We start from the raw sequence: 18,602 nt of genomic DNA, 5'->3' as shown, positions 1-18,602 counted from the left end.
CAGAAGAAATTGATAATAACGTCGAAGAATTATACGAAAAAATTGAAACACTACAAAATAAATATAAAACGAAACTAAAAGACAGTAAGCATAAACTAAATTCATGGTGGTCAGTTGACCTCGAAGTAGAAAGGAAAAGAATAAGAGCCATGAGGAGAAGATACCAGAGAGCAAAAGGTGAACTGAGGCAAATTTAAAAAAAAAAAAAAGAATACTACAGAGAACACACAGTGCATAATAATATGTTACCAGATGCGAAAGATAAAAGTTGGGACAGACTTTGTCAAAAAATTGAGAAAAACCCGTTTACACTCCCGTATAAAATAGCGAGAAAACAATTGAAAATTCCGCCCCAGATTCAAAGTTGAGTAAAACCAGATGGACAGCAAACAAACACTTTTACGACAACAATTGAATACATTTTGGATGCTTTATTTGAAACAGGAAGAAACGAAAAGAACCAGACTTAAGATCACGCAGATGGAACGGATGATTTAGACTACAATAGTTTGATAGACGACAGAATTCACTGCAACAGAGATAGAAGGGGTAATAAAAAACCTAAGAACTAATGTGGCTCCAGGTCCTGACAAAATCCTGACACTACCTTCGTACAAACATTATATAAAACACGAAGCAAATACTTTAATAACCTATTTAATTCCTGCCTAAAGCTAGGATACTTTCCTAAGAAATGGAGAACGTCCAAAATTGTATTAATACCAAAAGGAGATTTCCAAAAAAGAATAGGAATAGAGAAATACCGCGCTATAGCAATAAATTCAATTCTAGGCAAAGTATTCGAAAAACTGATTAAAGACAGAATTTATCATTACCTTCATAAAAATCACCTATTTGAAAAATATCAATACGGATTTAAACATAGAACATCAACCACAACAGCATTAAAGGAAATCAAAAAGAAAATAACTGAAGCAAAACTCGATCACCTCGGCATAGCAATAGTCTCTTTAGACATTAAAAACGCATTTAACTCGATCAAACCAACAATTGTAACAGGAAAACTAAAATCACTGAAATGCTATAACAATTTAATAAAAGTAACTGACAGTATGTTAAGACAACGAAAAATCATATACGAAACTGAAACGGGAAACATAGAAAGAGATTTAGATGCAGGATCACCTCAGGGTTCTCCATTAAGTCCCCTTTATTGGAATTTAACTCTTAACGGTATATTCCATATACAAAAACCACCGGAAACACATCTGCAAGCTTTTGCGGATGACTTTATCGTTACAATCAAATACAAATCAAGAAGAGACTTAGAAAAGAAAGCAAATGATATCTTAGAGAGAATACATGAGTATGGAACTACGCATAACTTGAAATTTAATCCTGAAAAATCAAAAGTACTCACAATAGGTAAAGATTATGGCACACATCCACCAAACATAAAAATGGATGCTGCAAAACTCAAAGTAGTAACGGAACTCAAAATATTGGGGGTAATATTTGACAGGAAAATGTCATTTTTACCACACTTAAAATATATACAAGATAAAGTTCAAACCTTAACAAAAAATTTAAGTAGGTTCACAGGAGTGAGAAAAGGAATCAAAAAAGAGATATTACGAAAAATTTATATACAAGCAATTGAGAGACAAATAGTATATGCATCCCCAGTTTGGTATGATGGGAGAGTTTATAACAAAAGGAAACTAGGCGTCATTCAAAGAATTCCATTAATTCTAATAACAAAAGAATATCGAACAACTCCAAATGTAGCCCTTAATATACTAGCAGGAATTCCTCCCGTTAACTTAAAAATAGAACAAGAAAACGAACTATATTCAATCAAGCAGAAGGAGAAACTGTTCAAATGGGAAACCATGGAAATAGCAAGTGAAGAAATAAGAGATAAGCATGATATATGGGAATATCATCCAGCAGAAAGACGAAACTTTGAATTCCAAGAAGAAATTACTGAAGCAGATATCAACATTTTTACAGATGGATCTCAAACACAAAACAAAGATGCAGAAGGAAACGTAAAGGAAGTAAAAAATGGTGCAGCATTCGTAGTATTTGATAAATCAGGGATATTGTTAGAGTACAAACAATTTAAACTCCCCAGTTATAGTAACAACTTTGTAGCAGAGACAGTTGCAATTAAAGAGGTTGTACAGTATATCAATAATAAAAAGGACGAAAAAACTTACCAAATAATAACAGATAGCCTCAGTGCTCTAAAATCACTCAATAATCCAAACAGTAACAATCCGTTTGTTCAAGGAATAAAGCAACAATTACTAAAAAACAAAACATCAAGGATATTTTTGACATACATAAGAGGACATAGTGGAAATGAAGGTAACGACAAAGCAGACAAACTAGCAAAAGGAGCTTGGGATAAGGGTGATGAAATAGCGGTCCCCATCACAAAGCAATTCATCAAAAAACAACTTAAAAAAGAAATCCTAGAAAAATGGAATATCGTATGGAACAAAGATGGTAAAGATACATATACTTATGATTGGATCAAAAATGTTAAACATATTCCGGGACACTTTCCAACTGATCACTACCAATCCCAAGCATTAACAGGACATGGTAGATTTCCTTTTTATTTAGCTAGATTTAATATAATCGATAACACCAGATGTTCATGTGGCAAAATACCTACAAATTTTGATCATTATTTAGAAGACTGTTCACTGACAGAGGAACAAAGAAAAAAATTAGACAAACTCGTAGGGAAAAATTCAATGAAACGGAAACCAGAAATATTAAAAACAGAAAACAACATGCATGTTATCAACGAAATGGTAGAGATAATATTGGAAAAATCATATGATTAGGCACAGTTTTGGCACCAGAAGTTACCCCTGCGGCCTTTGGCGAGGGGCGAGCATGCTTCGGAGGTGGCAAAACCTAGACAAACAGCACAAACAACAGAACAACTATAGAACAATAAATAAACAAGAAAAGAAGTTACCGAAAGAAGTCAAGGATGACAAAGTTTGAAAACACAACGTAGAAGAGGAATGTTGTAATGAAAACAACTGAACAGAAGCAAAAAGGAAAAGCACAAGATCAAGATCAAAAGAAAGAAAACAAGACAGAAGAGGAAGATTAGGAAAAAGGCCTTTTTTCGAAAGGGAAATACAAGATCAGAAGAAACCAGACTATGAAGAAATTTCTTTTTTCTTTTTTTTTTCTCTTATTTGAATAAATGCCCGCTGATCCCTGTTCGTTCCCTTGGCCGTGGACGCTGATGGTGCCACCTCACATTTCCTCCTCACAATCTTACTCTTTCCTACATTTATTTTAAGTTATTTCCTTTTGACAATCTGTCATTTATTTATTTTTGCATCCTATTTTTTCATCTTTCTCTCTACCCGCGATACATTAGTGGTGCGGGGAGTCTACTCCAATTAGACTCAACTACACTCTGTCTTGGCGAGAGCTACAACCCCATTCATATCCGTGTTTCTTCATTTACAATAAGGAGCACCCGACTATATACAGGGACATGTGACCCTGTGGAGATGAGTGCACGGTTTTCGACACCTTATGAGGCCACCCGAAGAATAGATATAAGACCCTTAATACACAACACCACATTGAAACAGCGGGAGACTGCGCTGTCCAGCTGGGAATCGGAACATCAAACTTGTCTTGCTGAAAGGACTAGCATTGAAGAAGAAGCCACGGAAGTCCTAGACTAAGGACCTACCCACGGGAGCTCTACAAGGTGTTTTCAAGTTTCTAAAGTTTACCTTCTGTATGTACGTCGCGTATAGGTGTTGCAGTGCCAACGCAGACCTTCCGTCGCCTCTTTGCATTTTCTGTGAGTTGTTTTGTTGTGCCGCCTCGTTTTCTATTGTCATCACCCGTAACTCGTACGCACATGGCAGGCATTTTTTTAAAGCGGAGAAGACCATATTGACATCGTGTTTGCTAGCGATCTTCTTCAAAATATGCGCCACCTTATGCACATGAGGGGCAACAACAGGTCTAGTGGCGACCTCTCCTTTATGGTACCTTTTCTGCAAACGATTGTGTCCCTTCATACTCTGCATCAAGGCCTCCGTCACGGCCACCACTAGGTGTTCGGGAAATCCACTGATCGAAGCCTCTTCAGCTGGTTATCGAAATTCTCGATCATGTGACAGCAGGCTCTCTGCAAGCACACTTTTCAGAGCAAAACGCTTGCATCGTAATTGCTCGCTTAATTAGCTTGGTGTGCGCCTAATCATTAGGACGTAAAACCTTACAAACTCTGCGACGATAGTACCAGCAGACACCTTTTAATGGGAACTTAAGATTTAAGTAAAACCCTATGTCAAATGTGCCACCAGGGTTTTTTATCATGCAATCATCCTTAACCAGTGACAAGGTATACATCGGCTAAACAGGACAATGTGCGAATTATCGGGCTGCAGATCATAAGCGTTCTCTGAAAAGCAGTCATAATTTATATCAACTCGCCCATTGCCAACGGTGCGATTTCAAGCCAAAGGGAGAACCAAAGTTAACAGAAGTTATGATTTTAAGCTGCAGCAGAGACACTCTTGTCCGTGAGTTGCTCGAAGCCTCTTATATGAAAAGGCTAGGATCGGATTGCATGAGTGACACCTCAATAACACAATTTAGTACAGAAAGTTGTCTTTACAATTTTGTTTAGATAGGGAAAGTCTAAACTCGCATAAATATGTCGGCGACAGTGTGAGGGCATTTGTTGTTTGAAGACAAAGTTTCAATTTGGTGTTGTTTCGAAAAAGAAGTTGGAGTCAGCGCCTGTCCTGTGTGTCTTTCTGTGAGTGTCTATTTGTTAGCGCTGTTCGTCTTTCCTTTTATGAGTAATGAACCAACCAGCCCAGCGGTTAGTTTTACGACGATCTTTACTGCACGGTGCGAGAGCGTGGTGCAGTTGTACGCCAGGTATTGAACGTATTTAAAAATAATACTTTGAGACTTTTGCTACTATTGTGCTAACAGAAACGTGTGTAACGGTTTTCATGGCATGATTTAGGTGGACCAATAAAAAACCTTTTTTTTTGCACCACAGAAGCGCGTCCTTGCGAAATAGTACTATCTCGAATTCATTCCGCATGCCCGTCCAATATTCTGGAGAAGAAACGCGGTCATTTAATCTCTGTTTGATATGCATTATAATTCTACAAATATTATTTGCCATTTAAACAATTTCATATATTGTTACCTGGAAACGCGGTACCAAAGTGATGTGCTCACTGACGAAGACGACGACGACAAAGCGTTGAGAAAGAGGACGACGCTCACAGAGTGGACACTGCACGGCTACTGAAGTCTCAGCGCCGAGTTCAGCCCATCGCAGTGCTGTTACATTAAGTGCATCCCCGTAACATCTTGGTGGAGGTCGCGGGTTCGACACAATCTGACGCTGGATCTCCGCAGTGGCCGTCACCTCGGAACCGTCACGATGACAACCGACGCGGCTCCATCTACCTCCGCAACCCCAACTGTCGTCGTAGCCCACCCCCGTGACCCTGGCTCATTCTGCGGTACAGATGAGGTCGACGTCGAGGACTGGCTTTCGCTTTATGAGCGTGTTAGCCAGCACAACAGGTGGGACGCCACGCTGATGCTGGCCAATGTCATCTTCTACCTTACTGGCACGGCACGCGTTTGGTTCGAAACGCATGAAGCAGAAATACCCTCCTGGGATATTTGCAAACAAAAACTCCGTGACCTGTTCGGAAAACCGGTTGGCCGTCAACTCGCCGCTAAGAGGGACCTCGCCAAACGTGCCCAGACATCTACCGAGCCTTATATTACGTATATACAAGACGTTCTGGCCCTCTGCCGAAAAGTTGATAAAGACATGCCAGAACCTGATAAGGTGGGGCACATCCTGAAAGGCATAGCCGACGATGCCTTCAATCTTCTACTCTGTCGGGACTGTGCTACGGTTGACTCCGTTTTGCAGGTTTGTCGACATTTCGAGCAGGCCAAACACAGACGCATTGCACATCGCTTCGATCGGCTCCCCAACACTGCCCCTACCTCCACGTGCGAGGATCTGCCGACCCTAAGGCAACCTTCCAACACTGAAAATGTGACACGCATTGTGCGTCGTGAACTAGAAGCGCTCGCCCCTGCTGCATCCAACCCGCCCTCCTCGGACAGCAACCTAGCGACGATATCCCTCATTCAAGCCGTCGTTCGTCAAGAGGTTGCCAACTTGGGCGTCCCCTGTAGCCACACCGTAGAACAACACAGTTCGAGCTCCGTCCCTCCCATGGTCGCCACCGCTACACCCCGCAACACCTACGCGCCACGCTACCGATACCGCAATCCTGATGAGTGGCGCACCCCTGACGACAGGCCTATCTGTTTCACGTGCTCGCGTATTGGCCACATCGCTCGCCACTGCCGCAGCCGCTGGACATCATCACCTCGACGTTTTCCTTACGTTGACCGCTACTCCAATTACGGTCACCCCCGTTTCACGCCTCGTTATGAGCCGCCCCGCACCGATACTACTCCGCCTCCTCCTGTGTCCAGTCGGTCTCCTTCCCCGCCAGCCCGCCGTTCCCGTTCACCTCTTCCTGGCCGCAGTTCCTCGCCGTCCTCTGCCGGCCGCTTCATGGGAAACTAGCCAATGCAGCTCCAGGAGGTGACGCTGCATTGGTACCCCGACCTGGAAAACCTCTACTGCCCATTTCTTCGCCCTGTAACCTCCTGTCCCTGCTCGTGGATGGTGTTCCCGTCTCTGCCCTCATTGACACTGGTGCCCAAGTCTCGATCATGAGCTCATCGTTTTGCCGCCGCCTCAAGAAAGTACAGACCCCCGCCGCTTCGCCCACCGTTCGTGTTGCCGATGGCAGTACTGCTGCCGTCACTGGGCAGTGCACTGCCCGAGTCACCCTTGCCGGTCATCACATCCCTGTTTTGTTCACTGTCCTCAACCAGTGCCCTCACAATGTGATCCTCGGCCTTGACTTTTTAACGGCCCACTCTGCCCTTATCGACTGCTCCAGCGGCCTTCTTCGTTTGGACCTACCTGTCTGCTCAGAACATCCTCCATCTGCACCCCGCCTTCGCTCCACTGAGTTCGCTCGCCTGCCCCCTGACTCTGCTGTTTACCTACCTCTGTCACCTTTACCGCCTGTGCCTGACGGTGACTATCTTGCTTGCCCTATCACCGAGGTCTTTCTTGACCGCAACGTCGTTCTTCCTCATCTCATCGTACGCGTTACACAGAACAGCACCTACCTTCCTATCCTGAACTTCAGTCTGTCACCCCAAGTTCTTCCCGAAAGAATATCCCTTGCTACCTTGTTCCCTCTCACAGACTGCACCATTTGTGCACTCACTCCTGGCCCACATTCAAGCGTCCTTCCAACACCCGTACTCTCCACCACAATTACCGACCCTATTTCCGCAATGATTGCCTCTGACCTCAGCCCCGAACACGCTCAGGACCTGCGCAACCTTTTGTTATCCTTCTCCGACATTTTTGACTTTGCTGCCGGTTCTCTGGGCCAAACATCAGTTGTGACTCACCGCATTGACACCGGCGATGCAAAGCCTGTACATCGGAGGCCTTATCGTGTGTCCCTTTCTGAGCGCCAAGTCATCCAGCAGGAGGTCGACAAGATGTTGGGCAACGATATCATCGAACCTTCGAACAGCCCCTGGGCATCTCCTGTCGTGCTCGTTAGAAAGAAAGACGACAGTTGGCGCTTTTGTGTCAACTATCGACATCTGAACAAGATTACAAGGAAAGATGTTTACCCGCTGCCGCGAATAGACGATGCCTTGGACTGTTTACATGGAGCCCGCTACTTTTCCTCCATCGACCTTCGTAGCGGCTACTGGCAGATCTCTGTTGACGAACAAGACCGCGAGAAGACAGCTTTTGTCACACCCGATGGACTTTACCAATTTAAGGTTATGCCTTTTGGATTTTGCAACGCCCCTGCTACGTTTGAACGCATGATGGACTCCTTACTCCGCGGCTTCAAATGGACGACTTGTCTATGTTACTTGGATGACGTGATTGTCTTCTCGCCCTCGTTCAAAAGCCATCTTAGTCGCCTTTCTTCCATCTTGGCACTTTTCCGCCGTGCCGGACTTCAACTGAACTCAAAGAAGTGCAGTTTTGGTCGCCGCGAACTTAAAGTGCTTGGCCATTTGGTGAATGCCACCGGCGTGCAACCCGATCCCGACAAAGTTCGCGCTGTCAGTGCGTTTCCATGTCCTCGTTCACCCCGTGATGTCCGCAGCTTTATAGGACTGTGTTCTTATTTTCGCCGGTTCGTCCCAAACTTTGCCGCTGTTGCTCGTCCTCTCACCAATCTGCTGAAGAAAGGCGTTCCTTTCTCATGGGGACCAGAACAGGCTAACGCATTCTCCACCCTCATCGCTATTCTCACCAATCCTCCTGTGTTGGCCCATTTCAACCCGTCTGCCCCGACGGAACTTCGCACCGACGCCAGTGGCCACGGGATTGGTGCCATTCTTGCACAGCGACAACGCGGCCAACATTGCGTTATTGCCTACGCCAGTCGTCTCCTGTCATCAGCAGAACAGAACTATTCTATTACGGAACGGGAGTGCCTGGCTCTCGTTTGGGCCGTTGGAAAATTCAGACCCTACTTGTTTGGCCGACCCTTCACTGTAATTACCGATCACCACGCCTTATGTTGGCTCTCTTCCCTGAAGGATCCTGCTGGCCGCCTCGGCCGCTGGGCACTGCGCTTGCAGGAGTATACCTTTTCCGTTGTATATAAATCCGGTCGGCTTCACCAGGATGCAGACTGTCTGTCCCGTTATCCCATCGATCCCCCTTCCTCTACTGACCATGAGTCGGACCCCTGGGTCTTCTCTATATCGGACTTTTCCCACATAGCCGACGAACAGCGGTTGGACCCAACCCTCAGTGCTCTTATCGACCGCCTCCGCACACACAGCCGTGACTCTTCCCTCGCCCTGTTCTTCCTTCATGGGAATACGCTATACCGCCGCAACATGCGACCTGATGGTGCTGAGCACTTGCTGGTCGTTCCCCAACAACTACGCTCCGCCGTTCTCGAACAAATGCACGACGCTCCTACAGCTGGTCATCTTGGCCTCTCACGCACATACGACCGCGTGCGCCGGCGTTTCTTCTGGCCTGGACTCTACCGCTCTGTCCAACGTTATGTAGCCGCTTGCGACCTCTGTCAACGCCGGAAGAAACCCCTGTGCTACCACCTGGACACCTGCAGCCGATTGCTATCCCGACTGAGCCATTTTCTCGTGTTGGCCTTGACCTCCTAGGGCCCTTCCCCGAGTCCTTGTCGGGAAACAAATGGATCGCTGTGGCCACCGATTATGCCACGCGGTACGTGATCACTCGCGCCATTCCAACCAGCTGCGCCACAGACGTTGCTGACTTCCTTTTGTACGACGTCATACTACACCATGGTGCTCCCCGTCAACTCCTTACCGACCGTGGCCGCTGTTTCCTTTCCCGAGTTGTTGAGGAAATACTTCGTTCTTGCTCCGTTCGGCACAAGTTCACCACTGCGTATCACCCTCAGACGAACGGCCTTACGGAGCGTCTTAACCGCACACTCACCGACATGCTCGCAATGTACGTATCCGACAGTCATCGCGACTGGGATATTAGTCTGCCATTTGTCACCTTTGCATATAACTCTTCGCGTCATGACACTGCTGGGTACTCTCCATTCTATCTTCTCTTTGGAAGAGACCCCTTACTGCCCTTCGACACTTTGCTCTCCGCCGCTAGCCCCGTCACAACCTATGCCCGCGATACCATCGCCCGAGCCGACGCTGCTCGCCAGATTGCTCGTCAGAATCTCACCATCTCTCAAGAAACTCAAAAACGCCGCTACGACGCTCACCACCGCGATGTGCACTACCCTCCCGGATCTCTGGTGTTGCTCTGGCTTCCGTGCCGTCGTGTGGGGTTGTGTCAAAAACTTCTACCCCACTACACAGGTCCTTACCGTGTACTACGCCCAGTGACCGACGTTACCTATGAGATTTCACCGCTCCACCCAAAGTCACCGACTGCTACACCCACTTCCGAAATCGTACATGTCGCCCGCCTAAAGCCATATTACTCCCCCTCCACATCGCACGCCTAATAGGCACCGGGACGTTGCCTTTTGCCGAGGGGGGTAGTGTTACCTGGAAACGCGGTACCAAAGTGACTGACTGACTGAAAGTGGCTCACTGACGAAGACGACGACGACAAAGCGTTGAGAAAGAGGACGACGCTCACAGAGTGGACACTGCACGGCTACTGAAGTCTCAGCGCCGAGTTCAGCCCATCGCAGTGCTGTTACATTAAGTGCATCCCCGTAACAATATTTATACATACGTTGAGCCTTCACGTAGGCAAAAGGACAAGTGCCTTCAAGACGTCAAATTATTTCCACGAAAATTGAATTGGAAAGTATCGTCGGTAAGTGTGGGGCTAACACAAAAGAGTTTTCTTTTTGTAAGGCATAAATGAAGGTCGAGTTAACACTGCATCGCTTTTACCGAAGCGAAAACTTGCGAAGGCACAATGTTTTCAATAGCAAATTATTTGATTACTCCTGGCGAATTTCTGTTAAGCGGAGGGTGCGATAGACACACGATCTATTGTTCCTAATCAATACGTTCTCTAGGATGGCATAAAAGTACAAAAATAAAGGCTGCTTATTGAAAGCAGTAACGAAGAAATGAAGAAACTCTCAGTGTCGCCTGCCTAAAAGCGCCCATCTCGGTAGGGGAAAATAAGTTAAAGAAAAACTTGATTTACAGACAAATCAACGTTTGGCCGCTCCTCGGCATGTTGTACCATGGCTGGTGTAGCAGCCAGCTCTGCAGACCCAGGCCAGGCACAAGAGTTTGACGGGGAGAGGTCTTTTTTCTTTATTATAATAATTTCATCGTAGCATGCATATTATTCCTGTCCTAACCCTTAGCCAAACGCTAGATTTGGATCCATTCATTGAAAGAAAAAAAAATGTTGAATTGTTGAAATATGGTATAAAAATAATACAGTTGTACAAACGGTGCAAAAACGCAAATGTTAAGGGTAATTTTTAGAACTAACCGAGAACAAGCCAACCAATAACCAGGCATCTTCGCTTCGGCAGAGATTTAGAGACAATATGCTCACCTGCCTCAAGCTTTCAGTGTTCGGTCAACTTGGAACTCTGACGCAAGCATCCAGGCTTGCGAAGCAGCCACCACGATTTCGCTTAACAGGACGCTTTTCGGGCTAGCTGGTGAAGTAGTACTGCCCAGTAAAAAAAAAAAAAAAACTACAGAACTTTGTCAAAAATACGACAAAATATCCTGCAGTTCTGTCGTAATCATCGAATTTTTCTGCAGTTCTATAGCACTTTTCTGTAATTCTGTAGTTTTTCTGTAGTATATTTCTGTTGTCTGTAGTTCTGTAACACTTTTCTGTTGCAACTACAGAAATTTCTGATGTTACTACAGAATGTTTGTTGTCACAACAGGTTTCCCGTCAAAAACTGCACAGAAATTCTGTCGTAACATCAGAAAATTTTCTGTGTTTTTTTCCGACTGGGTGTGGTGGCGGTAACGGGAGTATATTAGATTTTGTTGCACGAGCCACGTATGAGGTTGCATTTTGCCGTGCCGCCACCCCTTATATTGCGTGCTCGTCGGAAATGTATGTGGCATGAAATGCTTGTACTTTGAGCTGGTGGCGTTGCCATGACGGCCAGGTAGCGTGTTTTTGAGGATTGATTTCATGACACAGCGGCTATTGGCGTCAATCGAAAGGGGGGTCGGAGGTGGACGTCCTCTAAGGGGTTGATGAGCCGGCTGTTTTTGGTGCTGGAGAAGTGGCTTCTTGCGGTCTAATGCGCTTTTACGACTTCTGTGAGTATGCTGCCGATACCAAGTTGGATCAGATGCTATGTGCTGGCGTACTGAGGAGCCCCCGTACCGCTTTGCACACTACACGAATGATGCTGTTCAAAGATTCGTACTCCTTCCGGAGAAGGGGCTATCATGGCGACGAGTAGACTATCCTACTAATGAGTAAAGCTTAAGTGAGCCGGTGGATGGCTCACTCCTTCATCCCTCTGCGGCGAGTGGCGTTACGAGGAAGGAGGTCGTTGATTTGGCTCGCCGTGGTGCGGATGCCGGTAATGGCCTTCTAGTTTTGCGTCTTGTTTTGAATTTGCATGCCCGAAACGCGAGCGGTCTTGACGGGAGGCGTGAGATATGCATCGTTTTGGAACACAATAGGCTCTTCCGAATCGGGGCGGCCACGCGAACTCGTATGTTTCTTGTGACTAGCAATTGGGACTTGGATAGTGACTAGCAGTTGGTAGCTAGCCATTGAAACCACTCAAGGATCAACCTACAGCGGCGGTTTGGTACTTTAGGATGTCGGCTTTCCAGGACAGCGCATTACGCTCTTTTCCAGCAGCCTACGACATTGGATGATGAATGGGATGTGTTAGGATATTTAACTGTGCGGGTTTTATACTGCCAAGCACATCGTGATCTGACTAATATTATCGCACGGGACTTTATCAGTCATTGTTCGCGGCCCAATCTGTAATCATGATGGTGGCGGCTGGGGTGCGCTGACACTATGAAGAAGCATTTTCAGGCTCTGATATGCATATCGACATTGGTTTTGATATGCATACCGCCGTCACTCTATGTTCCACCTGATGCTCCATGGCTTAAGAAAAGGAAGCCCTCCAACAAGTAATTACTCTCCTTGGTAGAGAGGTAAGTACCATGATGTGGACTGCGGTTCACGCTAAAATACTGGATGTAATCAGAGTTCATGAACATCAATAAGTACAGCAGCTTTGTCAGGGCAGAAGCCTATGTCGAAAGAACGCGCATCCAAGATACCACCTAGGTAATGATCTAGGGCCTATGAGTGCAGTGCAACTTCGTCCATTGAACTTCACACTTCAAAAGCTAAAAAGCAGCCAGCCACTATACAGATAGGACGGGTGATTCGACGAATCGCTAGCAGGGCGAGATGGATGTGAGAATGAGACATAACCCGTCTTCGTTCAAGCACTGGTGTTCGTTAGGATTGCCTACAACGAACTCAGTAAAGTGGAGCAGACCCAAGCACAGACCGCCCTGCGGCGCTCTTAGAAAATGGCTACCCTACCTGTAACAAGCGGATAGAAGAGTTGAGTCACCAACAACTTCAACGAGTAAATGGCTTTCGTTAGACCTTCCAAGGCTTTCGGTAGAGCTTTTATCGGTCGACTTGAGATAGACTTTTGGTTACTTCTGACAACAACATTTTCGTGCGAAAGCAGGGTGTTTCCACATGGTGCTGCATAACGTTCGTACTAAGTTATTTGTTTTTGGCTCATTGTGACAAGGCTCTTCATGAGTGGCAAGCTGATCTTGAGATTTTAGCTGTTTTTGCTATGAGGATGATATTTTCATTCTAATAAACACGTCTTTTTTTACCGACCTTTTTGTCGGTGGGGGTAACTTCCTTCATTTCAACGACCTTCTTGTCATGCGAATTTTAGACTATTTGGTGCTTGGTGCAACCCGTTCACGCTCATGTGTGAAATGCTTGATCCCAACAGTATAAGGTTTTTAAATTTACGGCTGTGGTTTTGGGTATGATCAGGTGTGTTGGCATATGAACTGAGAACCAATAATCTCTCATTGCCGTATTGTTCCGCCCATTCGAAGCTTGTCAAAAGAAATATCGTTTCCTTTTTCTTGTCCACAGCTAATGAGAAGCCATGCTGCCATGTACAGAAGAAGGTATGGGCATGCAATTGGCACGGTTGGGGGCAATGGGCTTTCCTAGTATGTGAAAGCTTGCATTGAGAAAGAAAGTGTCAGGTTTGAATGACGAAGAAAGAGCAGATGAGAAGAAAAAGAAAAAACGGAGAAAGAAAAGTTAGCTGTGATACCTTATATATATATAAAACTTTACAGAATTTTAAGAAAGTAGGTCTGAGGTCACATGTCAAGGTGGGGATCATGGCCCCCAAATTGCGGAGCTTATGCAAGATAGTATATGCAGGATACACAGGTTCTTAAGTCATATGAATTGACCTGTTAAGGAGCGTAAGCCCAGCTATTCTATCAGGCACAGGAAGACTTTTGACCCTTATTGGAAGAGGGGGGTCTACAACATTCCCGTACGTCGGAAAAACGAGTAGATGCATATATGTACGCCTGATCATGCAATAAATGTCTTATGATAGTTAGCGCTTGACTCTGTCTACTCGCTCTTCTCGTCTTTTTTTGAGCGTTATTACTTCCCGTTAAAGAAACAGTTTCCCTTCCAGCATTATTAAAGAACCCAATAAGGGCGGTTTCAAATAGAGAGCATATGGGCGTACAGTGACGTTTAGCTGCCAAGACATGAGGCTAGAGCGGCACATCAGCGCAAATTCCTCGAGAAGGTTTAGCGTTGGGAAGTTTTGAGACAGTTGTTTCGACATCGTTGTGTGCGAAAGGTGCCGCGACGTTCGACAGGGAGACGACGAGTGGACATGGACGAGCGGTGACATATACATTTGCATTGTGTTTGGATCGTGTGTCATGCCTCGCCTATGCAAAATATATCTGGATTGAGCTTTGATCGCTAGCTTGAGACCTAACTAGACGCCGCTAATCTTGGCGGTAAATCGTGTTTAGATGTGCTTGACGATTTGTTAGTTCTTAAGCTGACCACTAAGCGTGTTACGACACAGTCGCAGGGAATGTGTTTGAAGTTTTTGAGGATCGCATCCGACCTTTAAATTTCACCCTTGAAAAGTAGCAAGGACCGAAAATTTTGTTTTTAGATGTGCAAACTTTCACTGTGAATGGACCACGTTATCTGGAAATACGCGCAGCGTTCCAAGGTCGCTAGTTCACCCTTCTCTTCCTGCTCCTAGGAACTAATTAAGAGAGGCATAGTCATGGACTGTATGTGGTCAGCACTTTCGAAGTCTTGTCAGCACAAGATAGCAGACAGTCTTCAGAGCTAAGCGGACAAATTGCAGCAGTCAGGCTTTCCAACACCCCCGGCTGTGGTGGAATCACTGATGTAGAAGGTGAGGCACAAAGAACGTGGGCGAGAGCCGGCGACTAGGGGCCCCGAACAAAGAACAGCTTGAAGTCATGCTCTATGTGCTCAAGTTGGTCCATAACTTCAAGAGTCTGGTAAGTAGGGCATTCGACTTGTATTTTCAGCCCCCTTCGAACTATTCCAACTCTGTAGACGCGCGGATGGTGGTCAGCGGAGGGTCGCGTGTATAGTCAAGCGTGAACCTTGGTATGTCTATTAAGCCACATATGTGTATCAGTTCCAAATGTGATGCGGCGGAGTTTATCTTGGGCAGGAGGGTTAATGAGTTCATTGAGAAGCGGTGACAGCGTTACCGGTCTTTGAAGCATGACAATAGCGCCAATCTTCAGAAACACTGCAGAGGATGCGAAAGTTGCTACCCTTTACTGAACAAAGCCACCATTATCGGAAGGGAAAAAGCAGACTTGAGAGAGAAATTTCGGAAGTGGCATATATACCCAAGCTTGGGGTTTTCACGTATGCAAGTGAGCCGTATGTCGATCGTTAAGAAACCCGGTTTTTGACCCACCAGTGACGTATGTGTTTTGCGCTTTTATGGTTTTTATCTATGGTTTATCTGTGCTTTGTCTATGGTTATCGTGCCAGCCTTTGATGAGTAATCACTTTGGCTAGTTATTTTGTGTGCTTTTTTTTTTTTTTTTGAAACGGACAGATTCTACTTTGGCTGCTACGTGTGTTTTTGTAACAAACATCAGTCGCTTGTTGCCGCTGGTCCAGTCCTCTTCTCGTCTTTCGTCGCGGTTGAGGACATTGCTCCTTCCCCGATAAAAGCGCCTAGAAAACCATCTGAAGGTGATCTGGGTGACTGCCAATTCATGTTGCATTCTAGTACGCTCATGTTTAAAAAAAAAAAAAAAACAAGAACAACTTTTTGGCGCGCAGGTTTCTTCTTTCTTTTTGTTCTCTAGTGCGTGTGCGCTCTCCTCATATCTATATAGACACGCAGTGCTGACATTTATCTTCAAACACGAAAATTATTGTTTACAACAATACAGGCACGAGGCATAGAGCACCCGCAGAACATATGTGAGCAGGCGCAGAAGAGTGCTGACGCATTTTAACGGATAAATATTGAAATATATATCCGACAATGATGCGCCACTGGAATGCCTTCGTGAGACAGAATCATAACACGCGCTTATTTGCAAATTTTAAATTTACCACAAAATCCTAGCTTGATTGGCGCTTCTTACAGATCACTCCCAGACTTACGAAATGCTCGCATATATAAGAATGGGGCGTATTTTGTCTGTGTACTTCTTTTCGCTCCTTACTGTATCATTCGGTGCCCATGGAGACACAGGTAAAAACAGACGTTCACAGTTCGAATATTTCAAAGAACATGTTCTGACCCACAATAGAATAAATAGTATGAGCGATGGAGCAATAAAAGCTAAAATACGCTCGGGGTATTTTCTTCGCGCCATTTGCATAAATCTGTCTTTCTCATTGATACCTGCAGTAATTCTACAGAGTGTTTCATTTTATAATGCACAATATAAAACGTTCGATTAGTTTCTTCAACCAATCTCAGTGTTTATCGTGCTCCTTGCAATGTTACTGCTGTACCGCTAATTAAACTGATGACATGTTAAGAGCGAGGTCGCGGTAGAGGTCCATGTCCATTTTACATCATTATAAGGATTCGCATCAGCATGGTCAGACGATCCATCAAACGGGATTAATTCTTCTCGTAGCATTTATTCCATATTGCGTCTGCAGAAGAAGTTTTTTTAAATACAGCGCAGCGAACTTTAATGCACCAGCTGCGTTGTCGTTTTTCTGAAATGAATATATATTTAGGCCGCATAAATTGTAAAGCTCCGCCACAGTTCCAGTATAGGTCGAATTCATTGTGGACTGTGCCGGAAATTTTCAAATATGAAACTGCTCTACGTCGTGCTTATCCTCTGCTTCGTTTTTGCTACGGTAGACGCGGGTCGAGCCATGTAAGTACCAGGTTCAAAATATACGATATATTGCGATTCATAACAGCCAAGGAGGCTTGACTATTCTTTTAAGCTGCCGACGAAATACGAACTCGCCGCTGGTCGCCTGCATGGATGGCAAAACGTATGCCATCACTAATGAGAGCTGGAGACACAGCTGAATCTCAGCCCCATATTTCAATTGGTTATATATAATTTGTGAGAAATCTTGTTTTCAGCAATTATATCAATAGGCAAACTTCTTGAGCTTCATTACTCAACGGCAAGCTGAATCGAATGACAGATTCAGAGGTAGTGAGGTTGCTCGGCTCCTGTTCTGCGGATGGCAATAGACATAAGATGGTGGTCGGGATACAAACTACAACCGATAGTAAGAGAACAATAAGGCTCAATAGCAAAATAGTTGGCAGCCATTAAAAACGTTGTCTTGGGAAGTCCAAGCTTCTCTTCTGTTGAAGCTTCGGTCCCAATTCGGATAGTTAATCCGCAAGCGGTATGGTCTATTCATTAGAGTGAAAGCTTATACTGCCAGGGGGCGCTCGGAGTGAAAACGATGTTGAAGTCAATCGGCTCCGGACTCGCAGGGCGTACCTGTCCATCTCGAGAGCGAAGTTTTTCTTAAACGCACAGTGTCTAAGTTAAGGAGAATGCTGATTTTTTCACTGCGATCGAATGTTATATCAGTCATTCTCTGAACAAGGTTTTCTTTCTAAATTATAGAGAACGTTTACTTTCTTGTAGACATGGACCAAAGGATGACGCAAAAATGACGCTAAAAAGTCTGGTCCTATTCTTTAACATCTATATCGCGCAAATTATAGAGCATTTTGCAAGCATTGCTTACTACCCCTAAGACTGCCCTAGGCCTTCGATATGGTTTCCCACCCACTACCGCTTCGCAAACTACATAAGGCAAAATCTAATCAGGAGGTGTTCAAGTGAATCATCAATAATGTCACAGCCGCTCCTTAAATCGAGGTCGCATAGGGTCGCATTGCTCAGTTCTATAAGCCTGCTATTATTTTTAACTTTATAAGCTACTCCTACTGGGATATCTCCGTGTTTACGTTTGTTTGCCGCCTATTGCTTCGCTCCCCCCCCCCCCCCTCAGAAAAAAAAAAGCTGGATTCTAGTCACCTACAGACTGCCTTTAATAGCATTGGCTTACGGTGCGAGAAGTAAAAATGCGGCCAAATGTAAAAACACGTGCATGTGTCCTTTACGAAAAGGAAGAAAGTTAGATACGAATTATTTTTCAAACGCTGATATTTCTAACCAGTAAACTATGTAAAAATGTTTGGATAAAACGTTTTGAAGTGTTTGTTTATGAAATACCAATCTGAATAATATAGTTATAAAGCTATCAGAGTGTAAAAAAAGAAAAGAAACACTGCTTACGTTTCATTTGCTGAACCTATCCTAGGGTACGCTTGTTCTGTCTAGAATATGAATCCTCCCCAAAAAAACATTAATAGGCCAAATAAAAATATACAAGCTAAAACGGCAAGGTTGGTATGGCGGTAAAATCGAGGGCAGATATGCACAGAAATTAAAGCAGAGTGGAATGGTAAGCGTTT

The 18,602-nt window shown here is 44.9% G+C and overlaps 2 long non-coding RNA genes across 2 annotated transcripts in view; one reads left to right on the top strand and one right to left on the bottom strand.

Annotated features, from left to right (window-relative positions):
- Positions 1–18,602, bottom strand: part of LOC146209249 (uncharacterized) — a 61,676-nt gene that overhangs the window by 5,719 nt on the left and 37,355 nt on the right. The window lies entirely within an intron of this gene.
- LOC146209250 (uncharacterized) overlaps positions 16,872–18,602 on the top strand; it is a 32,611-nt gene continuing 30,880 nt past the window's right edge. Inside the window, exon 1 of the long non-coding RNA XR_014703422.1 lies at positions 16,872–17,025. This is a non-coding gene — a long non-coding RNA (uncharacterized LOC146209250). The remainder of the gene's footprint in view (positions 17,026–18,602) is intronic.

Source organism: Amblyomma maculatum, chromosome 1, assembly GCF_055883805.1.
Source record: "Amblyomma maculatum isolate TAMU_Amacu chromosome 1, ASM5588380v1, whole genome shotgun sequence".
Lineage (NCBI taxonomy): Eukaryota > Metazoa > Arthropoda > Arachnida > Ixodida > Ixodidae > Amblyomma > Amblyomma maculatum.
This window is presented reverse-complemented; position numbering and strand designations above follow the sequence as displayed.